We start from the raw sequence: 13246 nt of genomic DNA, 5'->3' as shown, positions 1-13246 counted from the left end.
GTATGAATGAGTTGAAGATTGGAAAGGAAGCTTGCAAAAATGGAAGGAACACAAGAAATTAAGGAGATGACCAGCGAGAAGTGACGCGGCCGAATGGCTCACGCGACCGCGCGAAAGAGAGGAAATCGCAGTGACGCGGCCGCATGGCTCACGCGACCGCGCGGATTGGAATAGCATAAGTGACGCGGAGGCGTGGACGACGCGCCCGCGTGGCAAAGCAAAACGCCGAATGACGCGTCCGCATGAATGACGCGATCGCGTGACATGCGTGATCTGCATAATCTGTAGAATTCGCTGGGGGCGATTTTGGGCCCAGTTTTGACCCAGTTTTTGGCCCAGAAAAGCAGACTAGAGCCAGAGAACATGCAGAAACCATAACAACATTCATTCCACACAATTTTTAGTTTTTAGATCTAGTTTTACTCCTCCTCTAGGTTTTCTCTTTACACATTCATAGTTCTTAGGATTTTATTTCTATTGCTCTTTGCATTGGGATATTGAGAAGAGTTATTACCTCATCAAGACTTCGTCATTCTAGTTCGTTTTCTTTACTTGGCTTTACTCTTCCATGTCCTTTAATTTACTCAATTTTACTATTGGATTATTTTAGAATTTATTAATACAAGAATTACTTTTATTTTTAATTGATTCCTTTGAGTTTTATTTATCATGTCTTTCTTCAATTCCCTTTCCTATGTTATGAGTTCTACATTCACAATGAGCGAGTAGTTCCCTGACTTGATGGGGAGTTGATTAAAAGGAACCCTTGAGTTGGGATGCTTAAAAGAAAAATTGTAATTGGGTTTATTGTTAGAATGCTCTCTAGTCACTGACATTAATCCTTTTCAATTGAGTGGATTGGAACTTGTGAATAGAAACAGCATTCCAACTTGTTTGAATTTCCCTTACCTAGTAAGGGATAACTAAACAGAACAACCTTCAATTATCAATTAATCTTGAGAGTACTTCAACAAGAATAGGGCTTCCAACTAATCTACTCCCAGTCAAGGCTTTTTTTTAAATTACTTAATTTCTCCAATTTAATTTCCTGTTTATTCAACTCAAACCCTTTTTGAAAATATCTGATTAATAAAATAGCACACCTTTCTGCAACTCATTGGGAGACGACCTGGGATTCATACTCCCAGTATTTTAATTTTAATTTTGTGACAACCCTTCTAAATTGATAAGCGGATTTCTGGTTGGTTAAGAACTATACTTGCAACGCATATCTCATAACAATTCTTAATTCGCCAATTTCTGCCACGTCACATGCCTCAGCAAATAATCATAGATATTGAGTTGTTTGACGTATGGGGCATAGATTTCATGGGACCATTCCCGTCTTTATACTCAAACACCTACATCCTTGTAGCAGTAGATTTTGTGTCTAAATGGGTTGAAACAATAGCAACACCCACTAATGACATCAGAGTAGTAACGAAGTTCCTCCAAAAGAATATCTTCAGTAGATTTGGTGTCCTTAGGACACTAATTAGTGATGGAGGTACTCATTTCTGCAACAGACAGCTGGATTTTGTCTTAAGCCATTACGGAGTTCACTATAAAGTAGCACAACCGTATCATCCCCAAACAAATGGGCAAGCTGAAGTCTCAAATAGAGAACTAAAGCGAATCCTAGAGAGGACAGTAAGTGCCTCTACAAAGGATTGGGCTAGAAAGCTTGATGATGCTCTGTGGGCATACAGAACAGCTTTCAAAACCCCAATTGGAACATCACCATACCAGCTGATGTATGAGAAATCCTATCATTTGCCAGTGGAACTAGAACATAAAGTCTATTGGGCTACTAGATTCCTCAACCTTGATGCTAAAGCAGCAGGAGAGAAATGGCTGCTCCAACTAAATGAGTTGGATGAATTTCGCTTAGCTGCATTTGAAAATACAAAGATCTATAAGGAAAAGGCAAAGAGGTGGCATGACAGGAAGATAGATTCCAGAGTCTTTGAACCGGGACAGAAAGTCCTGCTCTTCAACTCAAGACTCAAACTGTTTCCTGGAAAACTCAAATCCCGTTGGACGGGACCGTTTGTGATTACTAATGTATCACCTTACGGGCACATAGAACTTCAAGGTAAAGAAACCAGGTTCACTGTCAATGGACAAAGGGTTAAACATTACCTTGGAGGAGATATTGAGCCAGGAGGCTCAACACTGCTACTAAGATAAGTACAGTGAAGTCCAGCAAAAGATATTAAAGAAGCGCTTGTTGGGAGGCAGCCCAATAATCACTCATACATTTTAATTTTTTGGTTGTTTCTATTTTAATTAGTTTTCTTTTCAATTAGTTTTTCATTATGTTTTAAGTTAATTTTAATGTTAGTGATCATGGACAGTGCTTAAACAGAAACAAAATGATGCAGAAAAGCAAACAGAATACCCTAGAGTAAGGATCTCTCTGGCGTTAAACGCAAGAAAGAGAAGGCAATTGGGCATTTAAATGCCCATGGAGGCAGCAAGCCTAGTGTTAAATGCCAGTCAGGTAGCTCTGGCTGGGCGTTTAACGCCTTAAAGGGAGCACAAGCCTGGCATTAAACGCCAACCAGAAGTCCTGGCTGGGCGTTTAACGCCCAAGAGGGAGAACCACTTTGGCGTTAAACGCCAGCAAGGCAGCATGGAGTTTGGTGTGGCAGGAGCCCTGTTCTCTCATCAAGAATTCAATCCCATGGCTCCAAAAAGTGGCAAAACTGCCCCAAAGAACAAGAAAGAAGACAAATCAACAGTTGTTTTCAAACCTGTTCGATTTCTTACCAAGCAACATAAAGAACATTATCACAAGATAATGAGTAAAAGGCCAGTAATCCCTGAGGTGGGATTCAATTTAGGAGAAGAAGAATACCCGGAGATTGAAAGAGTATTACCGTCGGTTAAGAATTTCTTATCGGTTAGAGGAAAATAACTTCATTGCAAGTATAGTTCCAAACCGACAAGCAACGCTTAATCAAAGTTTAATTTGTTTGGTTGTCACAAGTCCAACCCAATAAAAGTAACTGAAGTATGTAAATCTCGGGTCGTCTCTCAAAGGAATTGCAGTGAGGCATGCGTATTATTGGTTATGGTATCCAAGGGGTGGGTTGGTAAAAGGGCAAGGAATGTAAATCAAACAACTAATGAAGACAATTACTAAAGAGAGACATTCATGGCAAGGATTGAGAATCTAAGCTTTCTATCCTAATCACTAATCATATTACAATAATTATCAAGAGGTTATCCTATTTAGTCATCTCCAACAATGGATGAAGGTATAATGTTATCTTCACACGAGAGAAAGTCAAAGAAGACTCGGTAATCTCAATCCAAAAGTCCTAATCAACTTACTAATTGAATTAGCAAGAGATTAGACTCAATAGAAACAATATTAACTAACAACTCTAGATCACCAACATGAGTTGGGTATTAATGACTCAAGATTGCCTAATTTCTCTTTCCAAGCCAAGAATGCTCAAAAAGCTACACTAACATCCAACCAAGCATTTTGTCAAACACTTCGAAGGCAGAAAAGGAAAGCATGGTAAGTTGCAAGAAATAGTAAATTCTACCACTACCCAATGCAAGAAATTAACAATAACAACTAAGAAAAGCACATTACATTAAACATGAAATACCTCAAAATTACAATAAAGTGAATGGAAATTAACAAGAGTTCATTAACATAAAAAGTACCTAAAATGAGAAGTTAACAAAAATAACTATGAAAATCCAAGAGAATTTAACCTAATCCTAACCTAATTCTAGAGAGAAGAAGGAGCTTCTCTCTCTAGAAAACTAACAAAAACATGATCCTAGCTAATCTAATTGCTCCCCTTTTGTCCAATCTTCAATTCTGCATGAAATAGCCTCAGAAACGAGTTGGATTTGGGCCTGGGAACCTCAGAAATCACCCCCAGTGAATTCACTTTAATGAGGTCACGTGCCTCTTGTCACGCATGCGCATGGATGACGCGTGCGCGTCGTTGGCCAAAATTCCTCCTCATGCGTACGTGTTGGTGACATTAATGAAATAAGTGTGTGAGTTCTAGGTTGCATGCAGTTTATAACACACACACTAGCATAGATAGCTATGTCACCGTTACAAAAGAGGTGTGCACTTCACTCTTTCTAGTGTGCTTGAAATACTTCAAAGTAACTTGTAAGTTAAGATAACCAAACAAGCAATAAAGAAGCATAAAAGCATTCAAGCAAATAAACAAGAAGCAATTGTGAAATGGATAATGGGTGGACATAGATTAATGTGCAAGGAAGTTTAATGCACAAAATGGAATATAAAACTTACACATCAATCAGTGACACACTTTGAAGTTGTTGCAACAGCTAAGTGACATAGAGGTGGAACACATGGGTGCTATGGAACTTAGGAAAAGAAGATAAAAATTAAAATTAATCACATAGCAAACATGGTCCACAAAGCTTGGAAAGTTAAAAATTATGCAATTAGGTAAGTTTACGATCCAATTTCACAATTCCAAAATATCAATACATGAAATAGGTGATGTGAGTAAGGATCAATCATAAACAAACATCACCTAACAAAAAATGCATTGATAATACACAATTTCCTCCCAATAGATAGTAAATTCAAATTGCATGGTGGCTAGCTACAACATGCAATTCAAAAGGGTTAAGATGCTTGAAGGCAATGTACAAGTACTTAGTATGCAAATATGTTAAACATAAAAACTCAAAATCAAGTAACAAAATGTACCTCAACAAGGAATCCAACAATGAGTATAAAAAAACAATTATGCTAAAATAGCATTCAGTTAATAATAAGCAGCAATAAACAGCAAACAAAATTAATAATCCAACACTTGTCATGAAAACAAAAATTAAACAAAAATCTAACTAACTAGATAACTAACAATCTAAATAACTAAAGAAAATGGTGATATATGGTGTTTAGTAGTGTTGGATGATGGTTGAAGGATGGAAAGAAAAGAAGAGAAGAGAGAAGAAGGGAAGAAATGGAAAGAAGAGGAGAAAAGAAATGAGTGAGACAGGGCAGGGGTGTCATGTGTACGCTTCGTGTCACGCGTACACATGAATGATCGAAATGGCGTGCGACGCGCATGCGTGAGTGAAGAGAGAGATACGTGACGCATACGTGTGGGGTGACGCGTACGCGTGGATGGATTTTGTGCTAGAGGCACAATTCTAGCCCAAAACGCGCGCAACTCTCTGGTTTTTGTACTGGCCCTGAAAAATCTAGATGTCACGAATATGCGTGGGGGAGGCGTACGCGTGAGTGCTCAAAAAACTTGGGGTCACACGTACGCATGGTATGGTGCTCTGTTTTTCAAAATTTTTCTAAGTTCTTGCACCAAACCAAGCATTCCAAACCTCCAAACAGCTACCAAAACACCATAAAACCTTATTTAACATACTGGACTAATAAATAAACCAAACAAATAAAACTAAACATAAAATTAAACTAATTTTACCAATATTTATAAAAAGAAAAAAAATGAAAAGATGTTACCATGGTGGGGTGTCTCCCACCTAGCACTTTTATTTATTGTCCTTAAGTTGGACTTATGGGGAGCTCTCATCAAGGTCGCTTGTGCTTGAATCTATCCTTGAACATCCATCAATGCTTGAATCTCCAATAAGCTCCATCATTCAAAATTAATAGCTCCAAGCTTTGATGGAGTTCTTTACAAACTATGAGCTCCAAAAGTTGATCCACATCTTGTAATCCGGAATCCCATACTTTGTTTTCACACCCGTCTTCAAGTTGATCATGGTAATTTTCTCTGAGTGGTAAGCAAGCCGAATTCTCATGAAGGCACCAAACTCTCCTCTTAGACCCAAGCAATCTAGCTCTACACCAAAACTTACAATCAAACTTTGAACGTGCAACTATTATGAACCTTGGTAAGGGTATAGAGATGGTGTATATTGAGGTAGTTCTTGGTTGTAATTGTGTTGGAATTGTTGTGGTTCTATGTATGGTTCATATGGCTCATAGGGTGGTTGGTACGGTGGATAATGATTAGGGACATAATGAGGTGAATGATGGTAAGAGGCTTGTGAGTATGGTGGTTTAAAATTATGTTAAGGAGGTGGTTCATAGGCATATGGTGGTGGTTGTTGACAACCACAATGAGGGTCACCACATCCATTAAGTTGGTATGCATTAGGAGTGGGATTATACCTATAAGAATCCGAAGGAGGTTGTTGCCAAGAAGAGTGATCAATTCCTTGGGGCACCTCCCATCTTTGATTGCTCCATCCTTGATGCATGTTGTCATTGTAGTTCTCATTTCCTACAACATAATTTGAACCAAACTCATAGCCAAAGGGGTGAGAATTCATAGTAGCAAGAGCAAATGAAAACAAAAACTAACAAGAAACAAAGAAAACCAAATCCTAAAACTAGCAAAAACTAACAAAGAGACAAAAGGCAAACATATTCACAATATTCACATATATACAATAACCAATAACATACACACATTGCAATACTCCGGAAATGGTGCCAAAAACTTGAAAGAGCATTACCATCGATTAAGAATTTCTTCTCAGTTAGAGGAAAATAACTTCGTTGCAAGTATAGTTCCAAACTGACAAGCAGTGCTCAATCAAAGTTTAATTTGTTTGGTTGTCACAAGTCCAACCCAATAAAAGTAACCGAAGTTTTTAAATCTCGGGTCGTCTCTCAAAGGAATTGCAGTGAGGTATGCGTATTATTGGTTATGGTATCCAAGGGGTGGGTTGGTAAAAGGGCAAGGAATATAAATCAAACAACTAAAGAAAACAATTACTAAAGAGAGACATTCATGGCAAGGGTTGAGAATATAATCTTTCTATCCTAATCACTAATCATATTACAATAATTATCAAGAGCTTATCCTATTTAGTCATCTCCAACAATGGAAGAAGGTACAATGTTATCTTCACATGAGAGAAAGTCAAATAAGACTAGTTAATCTCAATCTAAAAGTCCTAATTAACTTTCTATTTGAATTAGCAAGAGGTTAGAGTAAATGGAAACAATATTAACTAACAACTCTAGATCACCAACATGAGTTGGGTATTAATGACTCAAGATTGCCTAATTTCTCTTTCCAAGCCAAGAATGCTAAAAAAGCTACTCTAACATCCAACTAAGCATTTTGTCAAACACTTGGAAGGCTGATACACGAAAACTTGTCTCTCAACAAATTTCCACCGGCAAGTGCACCGGATTGTCGTCAAGTAAAAACTCACAATAGAGTGAGGTCGAATCCCACAGGGATTGATTGGTTGAGCAATTTTAATTGAAGGAGTTTTCTAGTTGAACTGAATCAGAACTGAATGATTGCAGAATGTAAAGAACAGAAACTAAGTGATAGAAAGTAAATGGCAAGTAATTAAAGTGCAGAAGCTTAAGTTGCAAGAAATAAATGGGAATGGAGATTGTGCATCAAATTAAACAACATAATGTAAAAGAATGGAAGAGATCAGAATGAGGGATTCATTGGGCTTTAAGAGATATTGAATTCTTCGGATCAAATCATTTTCATATCTTCCTCAATCAATGCATTCATTGACTTTGCCTGGCAATATTAGGTGATTGGATCCCAATGTCTTGGCTCACCAATCTCTCTAAGCTTAAACAATTACCCAATGTCTTGATTTAATTGCTCATGGGAAGAGATAAAGTTTGGTCACTAATTATACCACAAAAATTCATAGATCAAAGTATTGGTAGGATTACATGTCACGATATCCATCCAACCCCCAATCTAATCCAATGTGAGAAAGCATTTCTAGCATGATTTCCTCATCCCTCTCTCAAGGATCAAAGGAAATCCAATTATGAATAGCTTCTCTGTCAAGACAACTATTCAATTGAAGTAAGATCGAAAGCTTTCTAACAAAATCAAGAAAAAAGATAGACAAGAAGATGAAAACTATTATTGATCCATTGAATTACAACAGAGCTCCCTAACCCAATGAAAGGGGTTTAGTTGTTCATGGCTCTAGAAAATGGAAATTGAAATTGAAAGTACATTGCAAGTAAACTAAAATTTTAGAGAAAGTAAATTATGCAGAGAATTCCCCAATTGGGTTCCTTACTGGCTAACCCCTACTAACTTAGACTCTTGGATTGGGCTTTTGGCCTTTACTGAAGTGGGTTGGAGTGGCTCCAATGCTGTTGAGAAGAGATGTGCTTAAGTTGCAGAGTTCTGATGTCAAAGTTAGAGTTAACGTTTTTGAGAAAACGTTGAGTCAAACATTCTTTTAGAGAAATGGGGTTCTGGGTACTTTGAGCAATGTTTGACTCAATGTTGGAGCATCAACGTTTGCCTAGTCACGCGTGCGCATCACCTATGCATACGCGTGGTTGGGAAGGAATGCACGTACATGCGTATGCATCATCGACGCGTATGCGTCATTGCAATTTCCCCAACTCCAATTTTCGAAAGGTTTTCGCACACGTTTGCCTCAACGTTGGCCTGGCAACGCTCCCTCCAACGTTGGCAAACCCACTCATGCGCGTCACCCACGCGTGCGTGTCGGTGCCATTTTTTAGAACTCTAGATTTGAATGCTATATCGTGCACGTTTGCCTCAACGTTGGAGTGGCAACGTTCCCTCCAACGTTGGCTGATTCACGCGTGTGCGTCACCTACGCGTGCCCGTGGATCATCAAAATTCCTCGATGCACGCATGCGCGTCGTCCACGCGTACGTGTTGCACTAAATTTTTCCGATTCCAGAAAGCAAACTGTATCAAAGAGCGTTGGAGGTAACGTTGGCTCACCAACGTCCCCTCCAACGTTGGCACCAAAACTTCAGCACTTTTCACTACTCTTTTCTCCAATGTTTGAGGCAACGTTGGTGGGAAAACTTTGGCCACCAACGTTGCTTCCTTTACTCCTTTCCATGGCCATTCTCCAACTTCTTTCCATGCATTTCTTCACCTATCATCAACCAATACATGCATCAAAGCCTTGCTAAAGTCATGAGAATTTGCATCATTCTTAGCACACAAGTAATTATGACATAAATCTCATGAAAATGCATCAAATTAACCATGTTTGAATGAATTAAGGCACACATGACCTTTTAATCCAAATGCATACTTATAGTTCAAGAAAATACATAAAACCTACTAAAAACAAAAGAAAAGGCTAGTGAAACTAGCCTAAGATGCCTTGGCATCAAAGGCATAAAAAAAAGCATGGTAAATTGCAAGAAATAGTAAATTCTACCACTACCCAATGCAAGAAATTAACAATAACAACTAAGGAAAGCACATTAAACATGGAATACCTCAAAATTGCATTAAAGAGAATGGAAATTAATAAGAGTTCATTAACATAAAAAGTACCCAAAATGAGAAGTTAACAAAAAGAACTAAGAAAATCCAAGCAATAGAACAAGAAATTGTAGAGAAAATAAGATGGAAACACGAAATTAAACCTAGATCTAAGAGAATTTAACCTAATCCTAACCTAATTCTAGAGAGAAGAGGGAGCTTCTTTCTCTAGAAAGCCAACTAAAGCATGATCCTAGCTAATCTAATTGCTCCCCCATTGTCCAATCTTCAATTCTGCATGAAATAGCCTCAGAAACAAGTTGGATTTGGGCCTGGGAAGCTCAGAAATCACCCCTAGCAAATTCACTTTAATGAGGTCACGTGCCTCTTGTCACGTGTGCGCGTGGATGACGCGTTCGCATCGTTCGCCAAAATTCCTCCTCACGCGTATGTGTTGGTGACGCGTGCACGTGACTTGCAAATCTCTTCTCACGCGTACGCGTGGGCGACGCATGCGCGTGGCCCTGAATTCTCCAAATGCTCATTTCTTCATGAATTCTCCACTTTGCATGCTTTTCCCTTCACTTCTTCCATCCAATACTTGCCTTATGAATATGAAATCACTCAACAAACATATCAAGGCATCGAATGGAATTAAGGTGAATTAAATTTAGCTATTTTAAGGCCTAAAAAGCATGTTTTCACACTTAAGCACAAATTTAGGGAGAATTACAAAATCATGCTTTTTCATTGAATAAATGTGGGATAAGTTGAAAAAATCCCCCAAATTAAGCACAAGATAAACCACAAAATTGGGGTTTATCAAATCTCCCTACACTTAAACTAAGCATGTCCTCATGCTAAACTCAAGAAAGAGACAAAGGATATCAACATTTATTCAATGCAAACTATCTAAATGCAACCTATCTACATGCAATCTATCTATATGAATGCAACTACTTGGTCAAAATAAATCAACTTCTAAGAATACATATATAAGTGCAAGGGCTAGAGCAATAGCTATCAAATCAAACCCACAATTGAATTGAGTTATTAAAAGATTTTAACAACTTGCAAGAAAAGTGTTGATCATGGGTGAAAACATGTAATTGAGCGATCAAACCCTCACCGGATGTGTATCCGTTCTAGTCACTCAAGTGTATAGGGTTGTGATGAGTGGACTTTTGACGGTTTAGAATTTAACAAATGAAATCTCGTTGCAAGTATAGTTTCTAAACCAAATAATAATCCTTTCATACAAAAGATTGTTTGTCACTAAAACAAACCCCTAAATTTATAAACCGAAGTATTGAACCTCGGGTCGTTCTCCCTAGGAATTGCGATGAAGTGTCTTGTTATTGGTTATGAAGTATGTTTGGGGTTTTTGAGTTAAGGGACAAGGAATGTTAATTGCAAAAGAAATAAACCAACAACTAAGAAAAGCTCTTGGCAAGGTTATGAGAATTAGAAGTCCTATCCTCATTATCCTCCTCAATTGTGATGAGAATTGTCCATTGCTACCACTTAGTTAAGCTCTAATCATGGAGGAAAGTCAAGTGGATGAATTAACTTGATTCCACAAGTCCTAGCCAACTCCCAATGGAAAGACTAGCTTTAGTGGTATCCAAATCAATTAGCAACTTCTAATTATCAATCAACAAAAGGATTAAATAACTCAAGCGTCACCAATTACTCCATCTAGGCCAAGAGAAACAAAATCTATACTAAAATCCAACCAAGCATTTTATCAAACACTTGGAAGGAATAAAAGGAAAGTAAAGTAGATTGATAACAACAATGAAATCTAACAACAATTATTGCAAGGAATTGATAACAACAATCAAAAGGAACACAATTATCATGAATTACCTCAAATTAAATTGAAAGAAAATAGAATGAACAAAAGTAGATCTACAAACAAAGTAGAAGAAATTATAACAAACAATAGAAGAATGATGAATGTAACAACAAAGAATTAAGAAGAAGAAGTAGAAGAGAGCATGAATTAAAACCTAGATCTAAGAACTAAACCTAATCCTAATCCTAATCCTAGAGAGAAGAAAGAGCTTCTCTCTCCCTAAAACTAACTAAAACTAGCCTAATGTGTGTATGAATGTCTACATGCCTTCCCCTTCATTCTTTGGTCTATTTAGCCTTTTCTCGCCAAAAACTCTGCTCCAAATGGGGCCAGAAACCCTCCAAAATCACCAGGCACGATTTCTTCTTTAAAAATCACGTGCGGCCTTCGGCGCGTAGGCGCACAGTGCGCGTACGCATCCCTGGAAAATTTCGCGATCTGCGCGTAGGTGCAAAGTGCGCGCGTGAGTCCATGAGCTTTTCCAAATCTTTGGCTTTTCATGATTTCTCTACATTGTATGCTTTCCTTTTACTCCTTGGACCCTTTCCTAGCCTTTTCCAATTTGAAATCACTAACAAACACATCAAGGCATCTAGTGGAATCAAAGGAAGATTAAAACTATCAAATTAAAGGTCTAAAAAGCATATTTTCACATCTAAGAACAAGTACGGGGACAATCACAAAATCATGCTATTTCATTGAATAAATGTGAGGAAAGGTTATCAAAATGCTCTAAATTCAACACTAGATAAACCCTACAAAGGGGGTTTATCAGGTTGAGTCACTCAATTCTCCCTTAATCATGCTTTCTAGGATTTGTTTTTCATCTAACAATCAACAATTATTTCATACATACATACAAATATCATGAGGACTTATCCATGGGTTGTAATGGGGCTAGAGTTAAGGTAAGATTGTATTTGGTCAAGTGAGCTTGAAATTTTAATCTTTGATAAGCTTAAACTTCCCACCTAACCTATGACAACCTATACTATTTAGAGCAAACCTAACTATCGATTTTTCACTTTTTCACACACTCATGTATTCTCTTTAATTCACACTCCATATGCATTGATTATTATTGAACTTCACTTTGGGGTTTTGTCCCCTTTTTATTGCTTTTCTTTTTTCTATATATATTTTTTTCTTTTTTTATTTTTTTCTTTTTATTTTTCTTTTGATATATATTTTTCTTTATTTTGTATATTTTTTTCTTTTTGCAATAAAGTATATACAAAAGTATCAATGCATATGGTTTAACATTTAATGCATGAGTATGTACCCAATTCCCAATATTTTGACAAAAATATAAAAACACACTTTTATCTCACCCAATGTTCCCAAATTTCCCATACTTAAATGTTACACACACTCACTAGCCTAAACTAATCAAAGATCCAAACAAGGGACATTTGTTATTTTTCACTTTAAGGCTTGTAATGTGCTAAAATTAAGAATAAATGCGTTTAGTATAGGCTCAAGGTTGGCTTACAATGGAAGATAAAAGGTAAGGCTATTTGGGTAAGTGAGCTAATTGAAACAATGGCCTCAATCATATAAATGTATTCATACACAAAATAATGGACATAAAGAATTAAACAAATCAAAGATACAATCATAGAAAGAGAATAATACACAAAAGAATGAAAATAAGTGGTCAGGAAAAAGATCATGTATTTTCATCTGGATAGGGTGAGAAAGATCTTCAAATTACCCTTGCAAAAGGATGACCCTGAATCATACAACAGAAGGGTTGTAGCCAACCAAAAGCTAGATCAAGTCCTAGAGGACATATGCTTGCCTAGAACTCAATGGATTAAGAATACAAAAAGGGCGAACCTCAAGCCAGTTGCTAGAGGATGGCTAGACTTCATTGGGCATTCTATACTCCCCACAAGTAACCACTCTGAAGTCACTATTCCAAGAGCTGTGATGATTCACTGCATCATGATGGGGAATCAGGTGGAAGTCCACCAAATCATCCCCCGTGAGATTTACAAGCTAGCAAACAGGGTGTCCACTAATGCAATGCTAGCTTATCCAAATCTCATCTTTCGCCTATGCCAAGAGGCTAAGGTTATGATCCTATCGGATAACTTTATTCCAGTGGTAAATCCAATCACCA

Source organism: Arachis hypogaea, chromosome 20 (genome assembly GCF_003086295.3).
Source record: "Arachis hypogaea cultivar Tifrunner chromosome 20, arahy.Tifrunner.gnm2.J5K5, whole genome shotgun sequence".
Lineage (NCBI taxonomy): Eukaryota > Viridiplantae > Streptophyta > Magnoliopsida > Fabales > Fabaceae > Arachis > Arachis hypogaea.
Note: the sequence above shows the minus strand (reverse complement) of the source record.